Source organism: Erinaceus europaeus, chromosome 18 (assembly GCF_950295315.1).
Source record: "Erinaceus europaeus chromosome 18, mEriEur2.1, whole genome shotgun sequence".
Classification (NCBI taxonomy): Eukaryota; Metazoa; Chordata; class Mammalia; order Eulipotyphla; family Erinaceidae; genus Erinaceus; species Erinaceus europaeus.
Genome location: NC_080179.1, coordinates 18,037,827 through 18,059,582, shown reverse-complemented (window position 1 = coordinate 18,059,582; position 21,756 = coordinate 18,037,827). Strand labels below are relative to the sequence as shown.

Genomic DNA, 21,756 nt, shown 5'->3' with positions numbered 1-21,756 from the left:
CTGACAATATCTTGATGTACTGTTGCTTGCTGAATGGGAATATGTACTTCCCTTTTTTGGCCATAGAACTTGATTGAATGAAAACTTCTCTGATTTCCACTTTTTTTGTCCATGCATATTTTTCTTCTTCCTCTGTAAATGAGTCACTGTCTAATCATTCCTGTTGTTGGAAGTAGTAATTTAGAGGGGGCAGGAAAATGTGTTCTCTCTCCTCCACCTATCAACTTTTATACCCTGAGATTCTATAGCTGCGGGCATTCTAAAGTTCATCTAACGGTGAATGGAATATGCAGGCATCATTGTTCTGGGAAGCCTCTGCACAAAGCAAGTATGTAGTGTGTGGAGAGTTAGGGTGGAAGCAGCTCAGAAGGAAAGCTATCTTACATGCTAAGTGAAGAATTGTAAGCAGTGATTAGATAGCATCAGACTTAGGGGCCAGGCGGTGGTGCACATTATAGTGTACAAAGACCCAGGTTCAAGTCCCTGGTCCCCACCTGCAGGGGGAAAGCTTCACGAGTGGTGAAGCAGGGCTGCAGGTATCTCTCTGTCTCTTTCTCTATTTCCCCCTCCCCTCTCAATTTCTTTTTTTGTTTACACACTTGAATTAAAATTTTATTTTAAAAGGTAAAGCTTTATACATCATTTTTAAAAATGAAAATTTCTCTCTAATAAATAAATAAATAAATTAATTAGATAGTATCAGATTTATGGCTCAGGAAATCTCTTGGGGTTCCAGTGGACTATGGTGGAAAATTGCTTGGGGCATGGTATGTTAGCACAAATTCAGAGAAGTATGAATAATTAAAATAAATAAATAAATTGCAGTCAGGAAGGTGGCGCAACAGCTAGAGTAGAGGACTTGCATACGTAAGAACCTCGTTCTGTTCCTTGGCACTGCTCATGCCAGAGTAGAGCAGTGCTCTGGTCTCTCTCATGAGGTAAAGAGAAAATACTGATTTTTATTTTTTTAAAAAAAAATCACAATAATGGAATTGAAGATTTCTCAGAAGCACTGAGGAGGAGGCATTTAAAAGGGTTCAGGTTTGAGTGGGAGAGACCTGTTCTCGGGCAGGTGAGGCAACCAGGTGACAAAGGAGGTGACACCAGGGAAGTACATGGGGACCAAGGATACTGAGACAGAGCATAATGGTTATGCTAAGAGACTCTCATGCCTGAGGCGCCAGAGTCCCAGGTTCAGTCCCCTGCACCACCATAAACTGGAGCTGAACAGTGCTCCAAAAAAGGGGGCCAGGTGGTGGTGCACCTGGTTGAGCCCACATGTTACACTCCTCAGGACCTGGGTTTGAGCCCCTGGTCCTCAGCTTTGCAAATAGTGAAGCAGTGCTGGCTGCAGGTTTCTCTCTGGCTTTCTCCCTACCACCCCCTTCCCTCTTGATTTCTAGCTGTCTCTATCCAATAAATAAATGAAGATAATTTTTTTAAAAGTTTAAGTATAATGTTTAAAGCTTATACTATGCATAGTTTTTTGAGACAAGAAGAGAGATATCAGAGCACCCAGGAATCAAACCCAGGGTCTCATGCATGCAAAGCTTGCATGAGTCACCTCCCCAGTCAGTGTGTGTGTGTGTGTGTGTGTGTGTGTGTGTGTGTATTTGCCTCCAGGGTTATTTCTGGGGCTCAGTGCCTGCACCAGGAATCCACTGCTCCTAGAGGCTATTTTTTCTTCCCTTTTGTTGCCCTTGTTTTATTGTTGTTGTGGTTATTATTATTCTTTTCATTGATGTCGTTGTTGTTGGATAGGACAGAGAGAAATGGAGAGAGGAAGGGAAGACAGAGAGGCGGAGAGAAAGACAGACACCTGTAGACCTGCTTCACCGCTTGTGAAGCAACTCCCCTGCAGGTGGGGAGCCAGGGGCTCAAACCGGGATCATTACACTGGTCCTTGTGCTTCGCACTCTGTGTGCTTAACCTGCTGCAACTACCGCCCGACCTCCCCCCCTCCCCACTAAGTGTTTCTTTCTAACGAGTTTTGAGTTACTTCATAAGTGTTACACCATTTATTCCCTTGGCATTTCTGTGAAATACATGAGGTGTAATGTTGTCATCTCTGATTAGGAAACAAGAGAAAGTGAGTCACTAGCTTCAGGTGAGGCAGAGAGAAGCTGAGACTAGAAATCACATCTTTTGCTTGTGATTTGAATCACATTTTGTTTTTTCCCTCCAAGGTTATCACTGGGGCTTGGTGCCTGCACTACAAATGCTCCTGGCAGCAAATTTTCCCTTTTTTTTTTTGTTTTTTTTGTTTTTGTTTTTGTTGTTGGATAGGTCAGAGAGAAATTGAGAGAGGAGGGGAAGATAGAGAGGGGGGAAGGAAAGAAAGATAGACACCTGCAGACCTGCTTCACTGCCTGTGTAACAACCTCCCTGTAAGTGGAGAGCCAGGGGCTCAAGCTGGGATCCTTGTGCCATCCTTGAACTTTGCACTATGTGTGCTTAACCTGGTGGGCCACCAACTAGAATCACATTTGTAATGTATTGGATGAACAGCTTACTTGAAGATAGTGAAACATTAAGCAAAACTATCTATCGTTAAAATTTGTATCTTTTCAAAAATGTTGTGTCATTTTTTTTTTACTGATAATTGCCTAAAATAAAAAAGGAAAGCCACTCAAAAAAAAAAAAGAAAGAAAGAAAGAAAGAAAGAAAGAAATCACATCTTTATTGTCACCTTTATATCAAACGTACCAGTTCTTATCCCTGACCCAAGATAGTTGAGCCATGTGTGACCTTTCATAAAATAAGCCTAGGGCCAGGCGGTGGCGCAGCGGGTTAAGCACACATGGCACAAAGCGCAAGACCAGCATAAGGATCCCAGTTAGAGCGCCTGGTTCCCCACCTGGGGGGGGGGGGGTCACTTCACAAGTGGTGAAGCAGGTCTGCAGATGTCTGTCTTTCTCGCCCCCTCTCTGTCTTTCCCACTTCTCTCAATTTCTCTCTGTCCTATCCAACAATGACAGCAATAACAACAGTAATCACAACAACAATAAACAACAAGGTCAACAAAAGGGAAAAAATGGCCTCCAGGAGCAGTGGATTTGTAGTGCAGGCTCCGAGCCCCAGTGATAACCCAGGAGGCAAAAAAATAAAGTAAAAATAAATAATAATAACCCTAGGATAAAATAGTGAGTGGCTACTTCTAAATTACCTAGTTATACCTTCACAGACCACACCATGGTGAATATCTCCTCCAAATGTCCTTGAAATTAAAACTCCCCATAAGGGCATTGTTACCTTGACCCAAAGCAGGAGTAGAACCCATGAGGATAAAAATCATCCTTAAAATCCCAATTAACTTAAAATACTAATTATAAACTCATATTTATGGAAAAACAAGCCTATACCATCATCTCAGTAACTAGAATGTGTTAGAAGAAAGCACTGGAGCTGTGGAAGTTCCCATCAAACCTGAGATTGCCCTATCAGGGAGATTCGCCTGACCATTTCACCTTTCCTTTTACAAGTGAAATGAAAGATGTGTTCTAATGGCAGTCATTGGGACTAATATATGCAGGGACTCTGTCATAAATAAGGCTTCATGATACATTTTCCTGTCGTACCCGTGAAGGACCACCAGCTAGCTACCACTTAAAACTGTTTTGTCATTGGGAGTGTGTGGTAGCGCAGAAGGCTAAGTGCATGTGGCTCAAAGTGCAAGGACCGGCGTAAGGATCCAGTTCAAGCTCCCGGCTCCCCACCTGCAGGGGAGTCACTTCACAGGCGGTGAAGCAGGTCTGCAGGTATCTATCTTTCTCTCTCCCTCTCTGTCTTCCCCTACTCTCCATTTCTCTGTGTCCTATCCAACAACAACGACATCAATAACAACAACAATAACTACAACAAGAAAACAACCAGGGCAACAAAAGGGAGTAAATAAATAAATATATTTTTTAAAAAGAAAGAAAAAAACTTTTGTCATTTCAGTAATATGACAAAATATCAAACATGTACCAGCTCCAAATACTTTACAAATACTCCTAGAAGCAAAAGGTTTTCATCATAAGCCCTGTCAATCTTTTGTGCCAAGAATTCAAATTAAATTCCTTGGTTTTTTTATTATTATTATTCATGTCACAATTATATGGATTACATTACAGGAGTAAAGTTAATGCACACTAACTAGGGCACCTACTCCTATTTGAATGCCTGTGTCCTCTACAAGGGTCAGGCGCCACTGTGTGACACCTTAACTATGATCTTCATCTTTGTTGTTCCACCTATTTGGGTAGCACAGCCCTCGGCAGTTTCTTTCCTTTTCTTTTAAATAATTTTTTTGTTTGTTTGCTTGCTTTTCTACCCCTCTTTTGTTGCCCTTGTTGTTTTATTGTTGTTGTAGTTATTGTTATTGTTGTCATCGTTGTTGGATAGGACAGAGAGAAATGGAGAGAGAAGGGGAAGACAGAGAGGGGGAGAGAAAGACAGAAAACTGCAGACCTGCTTCACCACCTGTGAAGCGACCCCCTGTAGGTGGGGAGCCGGGGACTTGAACCAGGATCCTTATACTGGTCCTTGCGCTCGCACCACGTGTGCTTAACCCGCTGCGCTACTGCCTGACCCCCTTAAATAAATTTTTGTCTTATCTTTATTTATTGGATAGAAACAACCAGAAATTGAGAGAGAAGGGGGTGATAGGGAGAGAGAGACACCTGCAGCACTGCTTCATCACTCACAAAGCTTTTTCCTGCTGGTGTGTACTGGGGGCTTGAACCCGGGTCCTTGCACATTGTAACCATCTGTGTCACCACCCGACCCTGCCTTGGCAATTTCTTTCTTTTTTTTAAATATTATTTATGGCTAATATTATTTCTTACCTGTGTTGATGTGGTAAGTGCTTTGAAATCGCTTTTCTCATGTAACTTTTTTAAAAAAAAGATTTTATTTATTTATTTGTGAAAAATGATAGGAGAGAGAGAGAACCAGTACATCACTCTGGTACATGGGCTGCCAGGGATTGAACTCAGAACCTCATGCCTGAGAGTCCAATGCCTTATCCACTGCGCCACCTCCTGGACCACCGCATGTAACTTTTCTATGAGGCACTGAGAAGTGAGCTCAAGGCTTCATACATGTGTGATGTCACTGAGCAGCCTTTTGAGCCCAATTTTTTTCTTTTTTCTTTTTAAGAAAGAGAACAGGAGAACAGCGCCATTGTACCATCCACGGAGCCCCCATGGGGCCTTGTGCACAGCAAAGCACATACTCTGCAAGGTGATCTCCTTGTACACATTTCAGCAGTTCTTAGAACCCTCATCACAGAGAGCAGTATCTTATCATCACAGGAGAAGCCAGAGAAGGAACGAGGTCAAGTTCCTCAGCTAGGATCTTTGCCTCATGGATCCAATCCAGAGGCCCAAATTGCACGGTGTTTGGGGGCCAGGTAGTAGTGCATCGGATTAAGTGCACATAGTGCAGGAACTCACACAAGGATCCTGGTTGGAGCCCCCGCCTCCCCACCTGCAGGGAGGTTGCTTCATAAGCGGCCAAGCAGGTCTGCAGGTGTCTATCTTTCCCTCTCCCTCACTACCTTCCCCTCCCCTCTCAATTCCTCTCTGTCCTATCCAACAACAACACCAAAATGGAAAAAAATAGCTGCCAGTGAATTTGCAGTGCTGGGACTGAGCACCAGCAATAACCCTGGAGGCAAAAAAGAAAAAGAAAAGAAAAGGCTTGCATGGCGTTTGAGAAGTAGCATGGTCTTTCCCTCCCCCTGCAAAGGTGTGCTGATAATTATATAACGGGAAAGCTTTATTGGTTACTAGTAAACTATCTCTTTCTTGTTGCATGTAGAAATTGCCTTGTACTCTACAATCGAAGACCTTTTACTTGGCACAAAAGCAAAGGGGCTTCCAGCAGCTCCAGGCAACCCTTCCCCAGTGTGGTCACTGTTCTTTATTGAAATGCCCAGCTGTAGACAGTCTGTTATTATATTATCTCGCTTATAGACTCACTGGTCAGGAATGTTGATTCTTAAATTACCAGAAGATACCCTGTCAAATTGCCCAGGCTTTTTCTTGCCAAGACCTTTTCAAGGTTTTGTGTCATGAAAATTCAAAACATAGACAGTGGCCCAGCAGTGGCTAGGAAACACGCTTCGTCTGGCTCTGGGTGCATTCCCTGGCACCACGTTTAAAAAAACAAAACAAAAAAAGATCATGGTTTGGGAGGTGGCGCAGTGGATAAAGCATCAAACTCTCAAGCATGAGGTCCTGAGTTCAATCCCTGGCAGCACATGTACCAGAGTGATGTCTGGCTCTTTCTCTCTTCCTATGTTTCTCATTAATAAATAAATAAAATCTTTTAAAAAATTAATTTCGAAGCAGAATTAGGAAGGAGCTCTTCATGAGTTTCTCATTCTCATGAGTGCTGGCGGGCCACAGATTTTTGCCCTTTGCCTTTTAATTCCAGATAGTGACAGGGAGGGAAGGAGCGATACCACAGCACTGCTCCAACCATTCATGAAGCTCCCTTGATGCCATGCATTGTGCTCCCATGTGCGCTTGGGGCTTGAACCCAGCAGGCCTTCCCCCTTGGTAAAGTATGTGTTCAGTGGGTGAGCTAGCTACATGCCAGCCCGCCTGTGTCTTCTACTTTTTCCTCTCCCCAGTGAGTAAAGGGAACTTGATTGACACTGACCCCTGTCAATCTACATTGACCATCTGCTGGAGAGAGGAGACTGACATGGGAGAGGGAGTGGAGACCACCCCCCTCTACCCCAAGCACCCTGTTCCCCGACAGCAGACCGTTCAGTGAGACAGGCTTCATTTCAGGTGACCTCTCAAGAGGTGTTCTGAAGGGACAAGCCAGTCAGGAAGTAAATATCAGAACAAAATTGGAAGCATGACTAACCACCCTGCCAGGAGAGAAGGCCTTCTCCATCCTCACCCTCCTCCCCTTTGCCTGCCCTGCCTCTCTTCCCACCAAAGAAGCTCAGTGCCTCATTCTACTGCTAGGATGTTTTCCTCTATAAGTTAAAAACAGCTTTATTTTCTTTCTTTCCTTTTTTTTTTAAATACTTCCCAGTAGTGCTTTTAGGTCTTTATTAGATTGCTTATAAAATGTTTCATTTCATAAACTTAATTGAATCTCCAGGACCTTTCTCAGTGCACTATAAATACCAAAAGCTATCAAATTGGGCTTCCCCCCACCATTGTGTAATTTCTACAAGTGGATAGATAAACCTGAAAAAAAATAACAGGGCACAAAGAAAAGGATTTTGTAAGGAAGTGAAAAGCCAACACCTTTTGTAAATTTCAGAGCAGCTCCTTACTTCACTTTAGTGTCTCTTGTGTTTATTAAGAATTCAGGGGGGCAGGCAGCGCAGGCACAGTGGGTTAAGCGCAGGTGGCGCAAAGCACAAGGTCCGGCGTAAGGATCCCGATTCGAGCCCCCGGCTCCCCACCTGCAGGGGAGTCACTTCACAGGTGGTGAAGCAGATCTGCAGGTGTCTATCTTTCTTTTCCCCCTCTCTGTCTTCCCCTCCTCTCTTGATTTCTGTCTGTCCTATCTAACAATGACAGCAATAATAATAACAACGATAAACAACAAGGGCAACAAAAGGGGAAAAAATAGCACCTTTGGGGGCGGGAGTGAGACTGGGGGTAGTGGAGCTGTGTGATCACATCTGTGTCTGTGTGCCCAAGTCTCTAAGCTTGCCGTGACCGGGTTCTGTAAGAAATACACATTTTAATTGAGAACAAAGAAGCAAATGTGGTTGAGAATCTGATGGCATGACTTGCTGTTGATTTCAGAGCAGAGTGTGGTCGTGTACTTAGTCAAACAAGCCCGACAGCTGCCTCTAGAATGAGAGTGGAGCTAGGAGACGTGCTCAGTACCTGCTTGCTGACAGGTTGCTAGTCATGTGTAGAAATGCCATGCTAGATCACAGTGCCAGCTGGCAGCGTTTGCAGATTTCATGGTGTAAAGACTCCCACTGCCACCAACTTCACTTTAGCAATCTGACATCCCCAAACTTGCAGTTGGGAAGAGATGTGTGCCATCAGCTCCTAAAAGGACACTATGGGATTAGCCTTGGTCTCTTTAACCAAGACTACAAACTCATGTTAAAATATGGAAGTATACATGGTAAAGCATCAGTCTGAATAATCACAAACACGTGATAGCTGGTGTCCAACTGTAGCAATATCTGCAGTTAACCCAAAGAGAGTTGTCAGCAAATCCGTTCGTTGGCTTAGCTGTATCTTTACAGTCACCATTGTCTCCTGGATACACTGACTCTTCCCCTTCTTCTCCTTCTCCTTCTCCTTCTCCTTCTCCTTCTCCTTCTCCTTCTCCTTCTTCTTCTCCTTCTTCTTCTTCCTCTCTCTCTCCTCTCTCTCTTTCCCTCCCCCTCCCACTCCCCCTCCTTTCCCATTAATAGAGTTAAGTGCACCTAGTACTAAGAGCAAGGACCCGAGCAAGGATCCTGGGTTCAAGCCCTTCACTTCACAAGCAGTGAAGCAGGTCTACAAGCATCTAACTTTCTCTCTCCCTCACTGTCTCCCCCTACCCCTCTCAATTTCTCTATCCTGTCCAATAAAAATTAGGGAAAAAAAAAAGGGGGGAATGGCCACCAGGAGCAGTAGGTTCATAGTGCCAGCACGGAGCCCCAAAAATAACCCTGGTGGCAATAAAAAAAAATAGCTACATTTTTTTTTTTTGAGAAAACATCAACTAGCCCTTATTTAGAGTGTACTTTCTGTGTTCTTCTTCCATTCTTTCCTTCTCTTCTTCCAAATGCTTCTGTTCTTCCAACTATTAATTCTTCCATAGTTAGCTCTCTCATAAAAATTCCACTACTTCAGTACATGTCTTAATATATAACTGTCTGAAAAATTCTGGTGACTTTATGATGACAGGCCATGGTCTCGAGAAAAATCAGCTATAAAAAGGAACAGATCACTGAAAATGAAGTTAACAGCACTATGTTGGAAAAGTGAATATGCATGAGAATTATATTACTCGTGGACATAGGATTCAAGCTAGGAATAGCTCAATGAATAAACAATGTCTACTCATTAGGTCAGCTTTTTACCTAAAATCATATTTCTTGGAGTCATGGGAAGTAAGAGAGGATCTTGGAGGTAGGATATATTTATATAGATAAACTAGATTTAAATTTTGAGGGTCCTAGGTAAAGCTTATTTGTAGCTTATTTCCCAGTATTAACATCTTTTCCAGCAGTTATTAAATAAAATAGCCCCCTCCTCTGTTTGTTCAGAAACCTGGTCTGAGATAGAATCAATTCTCAATTATTCAAAAACCAGTAGCAAGACTTACTCTTCTTTCTTTCCAAGATGAATATCTAGTCCTTTCCAATTTCCAATACAATTTGAAGATGAAAAATTAAAAAAAAAAAAAAAGAAAGAAAGAAAAGAAAAGAGCTCTTTCTAAACATGTCAGCTAGCATCTGATGCATTTGAGGTTGCCAAGTATGATACACCTCATATGAAAGTCTGTCTGACTTGATTTCTTTCACTTTATTTAAACATTACTCAAAAGCCCTTTTTATCATACATAACTCAAATAACAACCCCCCAAAAGGCAACATAACAACCTTAACTCCACTGGTGTCTAGTTGGCACCAATCTGCCCTGACCTTAGACACAAGCCATTGTTAAGGGTATAACGCATTTACATATTTTGCAATAAAACATCAGTTATTTGCATTACTGTGTCAAGTTTTATTTGATTCTTTCACCTAAAAATGACTCATTTTCCTTTCTTGTATTTTAAAAACCAACTACTCTAAGCTTGTTTGAGAATAATCAAAAATTGCCCATTTAGCTAGAAGTCATTTTCTTTTCAAAAGGCAAATGTTATTTAATCTTTCAGCTGTTCATTGTGCCATCATAAATACTTTCTTTTCAGCACAGTTGTGGGGACTGAAATGAGCCCACTAATTGCCTCCCATTTCGACTGACATGTGGTGGTTTAGTGGAAAGAGAACACAGCAGGGAGAAGGAAATAGGAGGCTGAGAAAATGAGAGCTAATTATTTTCACTGCCTCATGTCAGGCTCTGTGTCAGCCTTGTTTTTACAAACTGGAAGGTTTAGCACTAAATAAAACAAACTGGCGTCATGTTTTTATATACTGGCAGTGTCATGGAAGCAGCTGCACATCTCAAAGACAATATAATGCCTGCGTTCGCATGGACACCATCTGACAGACACTGTGAGCCACGGCTAATGAGGACATCACAGTGGTGCCAAGTGAAAGGTGCTGAATTATGTATGATTCTTCATCAGTACAGCAATAGTCCTGTACATCATTATGAGACATTGTTTTGCTGAAGAGATTAAAACATTCTTAGTTCCAGACCCTGCAACCTATACACACTGAAAGAGGTTATTAATGGAATTTTTAGGGAGAGTTTCTTGTGGATTTCTTTTTGGTTGAAAAATAAATCCCATGGGACAAAGCCGCAATGGGTCACGACACTGTATAGATAAAGAAGAGAAGCAAATTAACCATACTGGCATTATCTTCCTTTTAAAGGCAGCATGATAAAATAGAGTGTAGTGGGACTATACAGAATGATAAATAACCCAGGTGCTATCACGGGCTGGTTCACTCTCCTGCCTTTAAGACAGCGGGTTTCAGCAGCTGAGCTTGATAATGGCAGTGTACGCACAAGGAGCCTTCGCAGGCCTAAATCTGCAACATCTTACTACTTCTGAATGCCAGCACGACTAAACTAAACGTTTCTGCCGTGCTTTTATTTCATCTTGCACAACTTCGTAACATTTCGCAAGTCAGTGGCCGAAGATGAGATTGTCTCTTTCCCCTCTTGAGCCTTGAAAAGTTTAATTCCAGCCTCTGTGTTTTAGCAGGCGTTTCAAACATTTCCTCAATCCAGGTCTTTTCAAGATAGAGGGACCACTACTAGAATCCTGAGCATTGCCTGGTGATAGGACTTTTACAATATGTGGAGGGGGGAGAGGGATAGTGGTAGGGATGTTTAAAACTTAAGTCTTTATTATTAGACTGTATATGCCCCTGACTTCAAATACTGTTCCATCAGAGCTGCATGAGTTCACTGTTAATCCACACCTCCTGCACCTCAGTTTGCTTACCTATAAAATGGGGACAGTGTCGTAACAAGGAAAGATTTTGAAGACTGAGTAACAGGGATCAGTCTCAAAAACATCACACTCAGCAAAAGAAGACATAGGCAGTGCCTACACTAGAATTCCAATTTTGTAAAGTTCTAGAGCAGACAAAGTTGTTGGTACTAGAAATTGAAACAGCAGGTGCCTCTTATTGTAGGGACATAAACTGGAAGAGGGTGTGAGGACACTCTAAGGTCATGGTAACATCTTGCTTGTTTTAGTAATTACACTGGTATAGACATGTGTATGTAAATACACACATATTTATATTTAATCACTGAACTGTGCATTTAAGAATTTGTGATTTTATTTTATACAGATTGTTTCTCAACAGCATATTTATTTAGAAAGGTTCATATCTGTAACCTTCAAGTAAAGTTGACCTTCAGAGTAAGCTGCAGGAATCTGGAAGTCTAATATTGGGATCTGTTTTCTCCCGAAATGTCCTGAGTAATCTTGGTCCAAGATTTTTTAGGATCTTAATTTTCAGGGCTGAGGAGACAACATAATGGTTATGTGCAAAAGATATTTATGCCTGAGGTTCCGACACTACCATAAACGAGAGCTATGTAGTACTCTGGTCTTTCTCTCTCTTTCTCTCTCTATCTCTTAGTACAAAAAGTAAAGAATTTTAAAAATTAAAGATTTTTAAAATCTTAATTTGTAATACAAATTGGTAGGAAAGCAAACAGAAGGGGGTTGTTGTCTCTGAGTTGCCCGGGACCAAAAAAAAATGACATTTTATTTTTAAACCTGGTTATCTTTAATTTAATTTGATTTATTTAGATAGAATCAGAGAGAAATTGAGAAGGGAGGGGGGAGATAGAGAGGGAATGAGACAGAGAAACACCTGCAGCCCTGCTTCACCACCTGTGAAGTCCTGTCCAACATCCCCTCTCGTCCCCCGCAGGTGGGGACCAGCAGCTTAAATCCAGGTCCTTGTGCACTGTAGTATGTGCTTTTAACCAGGTTGCCACCACCCTTAAATGTGGTTATCTTTTAAAAGCTGTATGTAGGGAGTCGGGTGGTAGCGCAGCAGGTTAAGCGCAGGTGGTGCGAAGTGCAAGGACCAGAGTAAGGATTCCAGTCAGAGCCCCCGGCTCCCCACCTGCAGGAGAGTCGCTTCAAAGGCGGTGAAGCAGGTCTGCAGGTGTCTGTCTTTCTCTCCCCTTCTCTGTCTTCCCCTCCTCTCTCCATTTCTGTCTGTCCTACCTAACAATGACGACATCAGTAATAATAACTACAACAATAAAACAAGGGCAACAAAAGGGAATAAATAAATAAATTTTTTTTTTAAAAAAGCTGTATGTAGTTGTTTTATGACAAAGGGAGAGTGATCAGTGCTCTGCTCTAGCATATGGGATGCCAGGGATAGAACCCAGAATCGCATACACATAACATCTCCATTCTACCCATTGTGCTACCTTACTGACCACCAAACAGTACTTAAAGCTTATTTTTATACTACCCTTTTATACTACCCTTCGTTGTCAAATGTAAAACATTAATCCCCCAATAAAAGGGGGGGGAGAACATTTCACCTTGATTATTCCTGGGTTTTTTTTTTGTAGGAGGGAGAAGGAATGTCTATGTTTGGCATCATTTCATACCAACTTGGAACTCCAAAGAATTTTAAATAGCATGCAAAGAATGTAATAGTGATTTCTCACAAAGAGATACTTAATTTAGCATTAGCTGAGTGTTGTTTAGGATTTTATCTTCACAGTTTAAGAGTTTCTGTTTTACTTGGCCAGTAATCTTAATTCAGAAAATTCTTTCACATAATTGGCAATGCTGAAGCAGTTAAAACTGAATGCTTTCTATTCACCCGTTAACTACACACTTGCACCTAAAATTATCCAGGTATTTCATCAGCTGCCCAGATCAACAACACAAATCCCAGGCACCCAACAAAACTGTGATTTTTTTTCATCAGTTTTAAATGGAAAAAAAAAAAAATCCCTCTGCCCAGCAGAATCTGATGTTTCTTGCATATTTTGCACTGGAGATTATTGAATTAGTAGGAAGGTTTAGATAACAATTTTTTATTTTATTTATTTATTATTTTTATTTTTGCTACTCAGATCTCTAACAAAGAACTCCCCAGTGCCCAGCTCTGTTCCTGTGCCAGTTTTTTTTCCTATTGATTAGTAATTAGCACTTCCCAACAATGTGCATCAAGATACAAATTGGAACAGTAGGAATGCCCTCTTGAGTAGGAATTTAGTTATGAAATAGAAATACACTGTAGGTCAGACCTGTCCCCATGATTTGCAGCTAAACACAAGTTGATTATGTCAATAGAAAGTGGAAGTTGTGCCTAGCCACAGAGTTTAACTCAGGGCCGAAGGAAAATCTGATTTCAAATACTGGCCAGTTCAATCAAGAAAAAGGAGCATAAAGGCAGTGGACAAGTACCAGAGGCCATCTTCACAGAGATCTTTCCCAACCCTGCTTTTAAGTCTTTGCTTTAGAGCTACATAAAAGAGTCCATCAAAATCATTTGATTTGTTGACTTTGGAACGCCACTAAACTGTATCCTTTATCTTTTTTTAAACCCATAACTTGAAAAAGTTCACCTCTTTACAATCTGAGTAGAATACCTTGGCTTAATTCTCAACTCTGCCATCTGTGTCATGTTGGCCAAATTACTTACTTTCTCTCTCTCTCTCTCTCCCTCTCTCCTACTCTCTCCCTCCAGTCTTGTCACTGGGGCTTGGGATCTGCACTATGAATCCACTGCTCCTGGAGGCCATTTTTTTCTCCACTTTATTGGATAGAACAGAGAAAAATTGAGAGGAATGGGGAAGATAGAGAAGGGGAGAGAAAGACACCTACAGACCTGCTTCACCGCTTCTGAAGTGATTCCCCGACACACACTGCAGGTGGGAAGCCAGGACTGGAACAGGGATCTTTGCTCTTAGTACATGTGCTACTGGTGTGCTACCACCCGCCCCCTTACTTTATCTCTCTGTGCTTCAGTTTTCTAACCCAAGATAAGGCTTTGTGACAGACATTATAATATCTGTAGAATTGCCCTCCGAAATTGCACTTCCTGTCGGTAGAGCCACATCAGGATCTGTTGAAACCGGAAAGGGCAGAACTGATGTTAGCTCATTCATCTAGCTGAGAGACTTACTCGTTCATGTTTTTATTACATGAAACCAGTTGTTGTCATGTTGCCACTTGACTCAACCTTCTGTTTCTTTGTTGTTGTTTGTTTGTTTTTTACATTTCCTAGTAAGAGAGTTCCTTAGTGCCCTCTGGGTTACCAAACTACTGACCATATAAGATACTCTGACCTAGCCTGCCAGTTTGGGCCAGATCCCCTTTCTCTTTAGTTTCTCCTAAATAACTGGCTAGCTAGGCAATATTCTAACTATTGTTGATTAGTGTTGGTAACAATAATAATGAACTCTTTTTAGAGCTCCTTACTTGCACCTGGTACAGTACTGGGTATTCTATTATATTATCTCATCTAACACCACACAGCAACCCACTTGTAAATCCAGAATACTGATCTTCAAAAAAGGTATATAACTGATAATTTGAGTAGCGCTGGGGAGGGGACAGGAATGTCAAAAGTGGGATCAAAACTCAGATAACATGCAGTACTTCACCTCTACTCTTCCAGCAATGACTTTGTGTATCATCTTTATATTTTGCCTCCATTATTTTAATAGGCATCCTCAATGTCACAAGCCTGATAAATGAACAACAGAGCCATCTCACTTTGCCAGGGGTAAAATAGTTTTGGAAAAAGGAATCTTTTTGAAGTCCCTGAAATCTCAGAATACAATGCTGTCTGCTTTTGATTTATGCTTGTTAGAATTGAGAGTGTTTCCCAGATGTCCAAAGTGACTTGAAAGTTTCCTGTTTAAAAATCAATACCCACATTTCTGTCAAGCAAAAATCAATACTTTACCCTGGTAGAAGTGAATGATTTTTAAATCAGAGCCCACTATCTGGTCCTTGTTACTGCCGAGAAAAGAGAGCAGTCATGTTATATATAGTATCTCTGTTAGGCAGGTACCGAAGTATGGAGAACTGGGTTTTTTTTTGTTGTTGTTGTTGTTGTTAAAGATTTTCTTTATTTTATTTTATTATATTTATTTATTTTCCCTTTTGTTGCCCTTGTTGTTTTTTATTGTTGTAGTTATTGTTATTGATGTTATCATTGTTGGATAGGACAGAGAGAAATCAAGAGGGGAAGACAGAGAGGGGGAGAGAAAGATAGACAACTGTAGACCTGCTTCACTGCCTGTGAAGTGACTCCCCTGCAGGTGGGGACCAGGGGGCTAAAACCGGGATCTTACCCGGTCCTTGCATTTCACACCGCCTGCGCTTAACCCTACTGCGCTACCGCCCAACTCCCTTGAGAACTGTTCTTTTTTAAAAAATTATTTATTTATTTATTCCCTTTTGTTGCCCTTGTTGTTTTATTGTTGTAGTTATAATTGTTGTTGATGTCGTCGTTGTTGGATAAGACCGAGAGAAATGGAGAGAGGAGGGGAAGACAGAGAGGGGAAGAGAAAGATAGACACCTGCAGACCTGCTTCACCGCTTGTGAAGCGACAACCCTGGGGGTGGGGAGCCAGGGGCTTGAACTGGGATCCTTATGCCATTGCGCTTTGCGCCACCTGCACTTAACCCACTGCGCTCCCACCCACCTCCCGAGAATTGTTCTTATTAGTAAAGTTGCTGATGGTTTAATTCATCTTGTCTGCTGTGGAAATCCTTTCAGTAACTGAGTGATGAAGAACTTGTGTCCTGACCCATCTACAGTTGGGTTCCGAAGAATTCAATACCTCCAGTAGCTCCTTGTTGTGGAGAATGCTCATTACAACTCATGACTCACTGGATAACAAAAACATCCAGGAATACCTTGAGTGATTTAAAATTGAATAGCATTTAAAGGGTTTCATTATCTTTATTTGGGGATTACTTTTCTTAACTGGGCCCAATGACATCATAGATGCCCTGAAAACACACAGCAGCAGCAGCAGGGCGTCAGCAGATCAAGTTAGTTCTTCTTCTAGCGTTTGCCCTTCTTCCGTAGCCAGTCAACAGGTCAGGTTGAAAGCTGTCAGGAGCTGCTTGTTGCTGGCTTTGAAAGTGACTGGGATCAAGTTAGTGGTATGGGTGAACACTGAAACGTAGCCCCTTTCTTTCTTACCCAGCTTTTTTTTTTAACCTTTTTTTTTTAATTTTCCCTTTTGTTGCCCTTGTTTTTATTGTTGTTGTAGTTATTATTGTTGTCGTTGTTAGATAGGACAGAGAGAAATGGAGAGAGGAGGGGAAGACGGGGGGTCGGGGGGGGGGCGGAGATAGACACCTGTAGACCTGCTTCACCGCCTGTGATGCGACTTCCCTACAGGTGGGGAGCCGGGAGCTTGAACCTGGATCCTTACAAAGGTACTTGAGCTTCTTTGCACCACAGGTGCTTAACCTGCTGTGCTACCACCCAACTCCCTTTCACCCAGCTTTGTAGCAACTAGTACCCCACTTTTTAAATTTTTTTAATGTTTATTTATTTTCCCTTTTGTTGCCCTTGTTGTTTTATTGTTGTAGTTACTACTGTTGTTCTTGATGTTGTTGTTATTGGATAGGACAGAGAGAAATGAAGAGAGGAGAAGAAGACAGAGGGGGAGGGAAAGATAGACACTTGCAGACCTGCTTCACTGCCTGTGAAGCGACTCCACTGTAGGTGGTGAGCCGGGGGCTTGAACCAGCATCCTTACACCGGTCCTTGCACTTTGTGCCACCTGCACTTAACCCGCTGCACTACAGCCTGACTCCCAGTACCACTTTTTAATGAGCTGTATGACACCACTTGTGCCTTGTAATTTTATTATTATTATTATTTTGCCTCCAAGGTTATCGCTGGAGTTCAATGCTAGCACTATGAATCCACTGCTCCTGGAGGCCATTTTTTCCCTTTTATTGGGTAGGACAGAGAAAAATTGAGAGAGGAGGGGAAGAGAAAGAGGAAGAGAGACAGAGAGACTGCTACAGACCTGCTTTACTGCTTGTGAAGCCAGAGCTTCGAACCGGGATTCTTGTGCAGGTCCTTACACTTGTGTGCCTAGCCCAGTGAGCCACCACCCTGAACCTCCCTCCTGTAACTTCTTTAACTTTTGTTGCTTATATAGTCTAGCATCTTTTGTGATTCAACTAAAAGGCTTTCAGATAAAAACGAAAAGAAAAGAAAATTAAAATATAAAAGCTCTGTAATCCTATATTGTGTGTCCTTGTTGCTCTGAGTTGGACTTTTACGAACAGGGAAGTAGTTTTCGATGAGACATTCCTGACCTTTGCTTTCTGGATTGTATTAACACAATCTTCTCCTGCCTATTGTCAATGGTCAGTCACATGATGGAACCCTGAAACCATCCAGTGGTCTGTCCTGCCACACCACCCACCTGCCCTTACCTACTGCTCTGTCTTCCAGCCTCAGCACCAAGCAGTCCTGGGATGTTATAATCCTTCTCCACAACCACTTGGTTAGGAAAATTCCTTAACTTGTCTGGAACTCATTTTTCTCACTCAACTAAAGGGAATGTGGGCTTATTTCTTGCAGGATTATTGTAGACACCAAGTACAACTGTACACTGTGAGTACCTAGTAGCCTGCCTAGAATATAGTGAGCACTTCACCACTGAATTCCCTCCTCGTATGCCTTCTCCACACAGAGCTCCTGGGAGCATGTTCAGGAGGGTCTGACGTCAGGCATGAGGTCATGGAAGAGCCCTCCTTGTTGAGATGGGAGAGCAAAACTGAGGGCATTGAATGATCACACCCTGTTCAAGCTCTTTGGACTGTGCCTTTGACTGATGTAATCCCCAAATTTGACAGACAAAAGAAACATCTTTTCGAAGGTTTTTAATTCCTGTCACAGGCTGGAGAAGGCTCTTGCTCTTTCAGAGAAGAACAACCATCAGTCCAAACTGTCATTATCCTGCCTGGTTATCTCATGCCCCACGTTGCCAGGGTAGCAGTGGCTCCAAAACAAAGAAATACTGGGAAATTTGTCAATTCAGAGGGACTAATTTGATGTATGCTAGCCAAGAGCTAGGTTTTCACTTTATTTAATAGACCTTTTCCTACACTAATTGGCTTTCCGTCTTGTGAATGTGGCTGGGCACAGAGTCTCACTCCCCTCAGGCACCAGCTCTGCTTGGTTCTGCAATTCCTCTAGAAGCTTTTCCTGAAACATCAGGCTCCCTCAGCTTCCTATTGAAGCCAACAGGTTTTCAACAGCCTCTTTGTTAATGCTCTTTCATAATAATTTTGTCTGAGCTTGCTCAGGAAGCATTCCAAGTTCACTCGAATGAGAGCAGTTTCTAGTTTCAGCATGTAAGGTTCCTAGTACATCATCCTTAATCTCTCAGAATCCTTCACTCTTCAATTGATATAAAAGAAAAGGTGAATCGGGTCAAATTTGGGTACAAAAGCAATTTTTTTTTTGCCAACATAGTGTCTACACTGATTTTTTTTTAAATAGTTAACTGTTTTCCAAAACAAAGCTGAACCCATTTGACTGTGAACTTTATATGCCTTCCTCCTAGAGTCAGCCATTAACGGCTACTCAGTCTATGTGTCCCATCTGTCTATCCCTCCCACCATTTTTCAATTCTTATTTTATTATGCTTTTCAAAGTAATTTCCAGACATCAGTACCCTTTCTTCTAAATCTTTTGTGTGCTTGAATTCAATAAAAATATGCACATCTGCACTAGCTCACCTGGGAGGGTGTCTGCTTTATAATGCAAGTCAGAGCCCAGTCCCTACTGCACGGAGGGGGAGCTTCACTGTTATGGTGTTTTTCTCCCTCTCTTCCTCTGTGTCTTTGTTCCTTTCTCTCTCTTTAATCTATCTTTTAAAATTTATTTTATTTATTATTGGATAGAGATAGAAGGAAATTGGGGGGGGTAGACAGGGAGAGAGACAGAGAGACACCTGCAGCCCTGTTTCACCACTTATGAAGCTTTCCCCCTGCAGGTGGGGACCAGGGGCTTGAGCTTGGGTCATTGTTCACTGTAGTGTGTGTATTTAACCAGGTGTGCCACCTCCTGGCCCCCTTCTTTCTTTCTCTAGCCAAAAAATAAATAAATAAATAAAGTTGGACTGGATTTTAAAAAAAAGTTCAGTGTATTGCACCAAAGTAAAAGTAAAGGACTCAGAGTGGGAGGTGGGGGATGTTCAGGTCCTGGAACTTGATGGCGGAGGAGAACCTAGGTGGGGGTTTAGAGAGTTATGTGGAAAACTGAGAAATGTTACACATATACCAACTACTGTGTTTTACTGTTGACTGTAAACCATTAATCCCCCAGTAAAGAAAACAGTAAATAAAATGTAAGCATTATAAGCATACATTGCTGAGTTTTGACAAATGCATCCACTTCTGGAACCCAACACCATCGTAGAGCCTTAGCAGCCCTAGAATGCCTCCTTGTCATCCTGTGGGCCCATTCACTCGTCTACAAAGGCAACCATTCTTCCAGATTATTGTCACTGTCATTTAGTTCTGTGTATTCTAGAATGCTATATAAATGGAGCCCTTAGAATGTTATCCTTGTGTAAGACTCCTTTCACTCATTGTGCACTGTTCTGTTCTATCAGTCTACCACAGTTCGTTCATTCTCCTGTTAAAATGAACACTTAGCTATTAAAAATGGTGATTTTACCTTCTTCACTCCATCTTGGATGGAGTTTGAAAAAATCATGTTACGTGAGATAAGTCAGAAACAAAAGGAGGAATATGGAATGATCTCACTCATAGACAGAAGTTAAAAAAAAAAAAAAAACAAGATCAGAAGAGAAAACACAAGTAGAACCTGAACTGGAGTTGGTGTATTGCACCAAAGTAAAAGACTCTGGGGTGGGTTGGGGGGGAGAGTACAGGTCCAAAAAGGATGACAGAGGACCTAGTGGGGGTTGTATTGTTATGTGGAAAACTGAGAAATATTATGCATGTACAAACTATTGTGTTCACTGTCAAAGGTAAAACATTAATCCTCCAATAAAGGGGAAAATAAAGATAAATAAAGATAAGAATGGTGATTTCACTTTCTTCACTCCATCTTGGATGGAGTTTGAAAAATAATGTTAAGTGAGAAAAGTTAGAAACAAAAGGATGAATATGGGATGATCTCACTCATAGACAAAGCTGAAAAACAAGATCTGAAGGGGAAATTCTAAGCAGAACTTGTACTGGAGTTGGTGTGTTGCACCAAAGTAAATGACTCTGAGTTGGGGGAGGGCTCAGGTCCTGGAACATGATGGCAGAGGAGGACCTAGTGGGGGGTGTATTGTTACGTGGAAATGTTATGCATGTACAAACTAGGACCATTACTATATGTCTTTCTTCATTCCTCTTACACAAATAACCTAGGAGAAGAATTTTGGAGTTATTGTTTATTTACTTATTATTTTATTGTCACTAGGCTTCTGGCTGGCAAATTCACTGTTCCTGGCAGCTCTCTCTCCCTCTCTCTCTCTCTCTCTCTCTCTTCTTTCTTAAAGAAACAAAGGCAGAAATTGAAGGAAAAGAGGATAAAGAAAGGCACAGGGGCCGAGTGGTGGTGCACCTGGTTGAGCGCACTTTACAATATGCAAGGACCCACGTTTGAGTGCCCGATCCTCACCTGCAGGGGGAACGCTTCATGAGTGGTGAAGCCGTGCTGCAAGTGTCTCTCTGTATCTCTTCCTCCCTACCCCACCCTTCCCTCTCGACTTCTGGCTGTCCCTATCAAATAAATAAATAAAGATAATTTTTAAAAAGGCACATGCAGAATTGCTTCATGCCTGGTGAAGCTCTCCCCCACCTGTCCTTCCACCCCTGCAGATGGCAACTGGAGCCCTGAATCTGGGTCCTTGCACCTAGAATATATATTTTTTCTCTACCAGGCATGCCATCACTGGACCGTGGAGTCATAGTTTATAATGAATTATCAAAACTTTTCTCAAGAGTGCTTGTACCATTTACACTCCCACCAATAACCCAGTAGTTCCAAATCCTTGCCAACATTTAATGTTATCTGTCTTAGCCATGTTGTAGTTGAGTAATTTTATCTCATTGTTTAAATTCATATTTCACTGGTGACTGACTCATAATGTAAAGTCTTTTTTCACTATATGGTGTTTTAATTACCATACTGTCATTTTAAAAGCTGAGAGGTTTCCCATGAAAATTCAGCTAGCACAAAATATTGAAGCTCTGAGTATTTGTGGGCTTTTAATCCTATGAAGGAGCAATCACAGAAGCTGAGTGGTGCTTGTCCCCTTAGAGCAACTGCTCTAAGTTCCTCTTCCCGTAATGCCCCCAAACACAGGCCGTTTATCAATCGCAGTGCTCCATCACGTTTGCGGTGTTCTTTACCTTTCTGTTAGGAGGGTGATGAGCTAGTTCTCTCACTCTCTTCCTCTCTTTTCCCAGGTTGGGACCTCACACATGCCAGCTTTCCAACTTTCTCATTCAGACAGAGACAGAAAGATAAAGGGAGAGGCACCGTAGTGCAGAACCTCCTCCCATACCATGGCTCCTCCCATGTAGTGTCAGCATTCAAACTTTGGCTTTGTACATGGCAAGGCATGCGCCCTACCCAGTGAGCTATCTTTCTGCCCCATG

General features: G+C 42.0%; 1 protein-coding gene across 1 annotated transcript in view; it reads left to right on the top strand.

The window, feature by feature from the left end:
- MAP3K20 (mitogen-activated protein kinase kinase kinase 20) overlaps positions 1 to 21,756 on the top strand; it is a 179,505-nt gene that overhangs the window by 142,100 nt on the left and 15,649 nt on the right. The gene's annotated exons all lie outside the window — the stretch shown is intronic.